The sequence below is a fragment of the Nematolebias whitei genome, chromosome 21 (genome assembly GCF_014905685.2).
Source record: "Nematolebias whitei isolate Nwh7 chromosome 21, NemWhi1, whole genome shotgun sequence".
In the NCBI taxonomy this organism is placed as follows: Eukaryota; Metazoa; Chordata; class Actinopteri; order Cyprinodontiformes; family Rivulidae; genus Nematolebias; species Nematolebias whitei.
The window spans coordinates 32,218,979-32,221,705 of NC_056518.1; positions in this window are offsets into that span (position 1 = coordinate 32,218,979).

Here is a 2,727-nt window from a genome sequence, read left to right on the forward strand (position 1 = left end):
TATGTCCCACCCATCCACAAACTGTTAAAGAGCGATCTTTGTCCTGCCCATCCACAAACTCTTTTAAACAGTGATCTATGTCCCGCCTGTCCACAAACGGTTAAACAATTATCCATGTCCCACCTGTCCACAGTTAAACAGCGATCCATGGCCCGCTCGTCCACAAACAGTGAATCCTTTAAACATCAATCTATGTCAATGGTCCAGACAAGCAAAGACCTGGTTTTAAAGCTGACCTTGATTTGTGACCTTGACCTTGGAGCTGGGACACTCCATCTAATAAATTCAACAGTACAAAATAAAGGAGAAATAAGCAGTTCAGTAAAAAATAAGACTGAGTGATTTATTAATCTCATCAAGACCAATAATACAAAGCAGTTAAAGGCCGCACACCATGAAATAAACGACTGCTGGGTCGAGCTGTTAAGTGCCATCAAGAGGAGAACTGGTCTGGGATTCTGACGAGTCCACGTTCAAAGAAACTAAACCAAACAGAAAAACAACTTTTGGCTGGATTGACCCCACCAATACTGACACGGGAAACCTGGAGGTTATGAAAATAACCAGTGTTCCCTGAGGGAAGGGAACGAGGGAACACAGTGGTAGTTGCAGGTTGGTCTCGCGAGGGCGCGGTCCCCGGACTGTTGTACCGAGTGTACTGACCCAACGGGAACTGGGACTGGGCAGAATGTTACAAACACGGTGAAGTGTTCTGGCATCAAATGTTGAAGGAACGCCCCTTAAATCGTGGAAACAGTCCTCGTCTACCATCATCTGCTCCCTCAGAGCACGACGGGGGCGGGGAGAGACAAAAAGGACATTTACTAATGAAACCACTGGAGGACAGAAGAGCTCAGGGTGAGGTGCTGATCCACACAGTTGAACAGGGTCGCCGCATCTACAGATGTTTCTGCAACATCTGTGGCTCCTCAGTGAGGACAGCCTAAAGTGCACGAGGTGAGTCCCTCAGAAGAACGTCCAGTTCTTCACTCTGAACCTTTACACAAGCCCCCGCTTCGGAGAAAACATGGAGGGTCGCGGAAAACGTGGAAAAAGTGAGTTTATGGCGGCAGCACATCTCAGATGTTCCTGGAGGAGCCTCCTGGAGCCAATTAGTTTATTGATCAACAGGTCAGTCGGAGGAGCGGGATTAAAAACACCTCTAGAAGTAAAGATGGACAGAGGTTCACCAGATTACAATCATCAAGAGATTAGAAGAATCTGTAAAATCTCTGAGCTCAAAGGACGAGGCTGAAGGTCAACACTGGACGGTCGTGATGCTCGGACCCTCAGGGGCTGCAGCATTATGTCTGTAAACACCGTTCATCCACAGATGCTGCGTAAAGCTCTATCAGACAAAGAAGAAACCAGATGTAAACGCCATCCAGGACCAGAGCTCGTTTCAAATGGACTGAGGTGAAGTCCAGAACGGTTCTGTTCAGACTCCACGTCCTCCATAGTAAAGAGGAGACCATCCAGCCCGTTATCGGTTCAAACCTGTCTTCTCTGATGGTATAGGGGTGCATTAGTGCCTCTGGCACGGACAGCTTACACATCTGAAAGGCTCCACCACGGAGACAAACATCTACAGGTTATCGAACATCTGGAACCAGATGTTTCAGAGGAAACCTGGACTTGAAACAACTTCAGACACTTTGCTGCCGTTGAATCTAAAACTGCCTGATATAATTTATTTTTTATTTTTTTTAAGTTTCTTGGATAAACATTTTTGCCCTAACGCTACACCGACCTTTATTTAATGAGCTTCCTGAAGAGGAGGCTGTTGGTCGGATGCAGAGCGAGCGCACGTACGTGCTCGGCGTCTTCAGCCGCAGGTTTCTGTCGTTGCTCTCAAACACCCGACGGGTCGCGAAAGAAAAAAATGGCTTTTGTTGACGATTGTCTGTAAATTAGCAACAGCAACGTGGGATTTTCTTCTTGTTTTATCACGTTTTTCATGTTTTTCAGCCGACTGCAGCAGCTTTGGATTAGTGGGCGGGGCTTGAACAGATGAGGCTACAGTAAGGCGGGGGCGGGGTCACTGTACAAAGTATTCAGTTAGTGTACACAGGATATATTTATGTACACATTATGCACAGACATGTACAGTTTCATAGTAGAGCTTTGTTCTAAACAGAGGCAACTTCATTTGAAGCATTTCAGACACTGAAGTAGAAAACAAACTGAAAAGGCACGTCTGAGCGCGGTGATGGATCAGAACACGAGGAGGTCGGGTCGAGAAAAGTTCCTCTTATCGTGAGAGCAGCCGATTGGGGGGGCTGACCCAGCTTTGGTGGCTGCTTCCAGTGCAAAGTTTGATTACAGATGAGGAGTTTGTCAAACCTGGGGGGGCACAGTGTCAGACAGCAGAGCGAGTTCAAGAGGGGTCGTAAGACATCAGACCAGGAGGACCGAGTCCAGTTCTTCCTCCTGGACCCGGCGCTGCTGGTATCGAGACGTCCCTCTGTCGACCGCTGCGGACTTTACAATAGTCTGATCAGAACCTGACGACTTCGCCCAAACTTTGTGCAAACGGAGTGTTCATGGCTCGACCGGGTTCCCATCTGGGCCAATCGGACTGGAGCCTGGGGTCAGAGGTCACCACTGTTGGATCTTTAAAGGCAACATTTTGTGGCTGAAATACAAAAAAACCTAAACAGTCAAGACAGTTTGCTACTTTACAGTCACAGTGTACAGCTGAGATCCAAAAGGGGAGGGGGGGGGGGG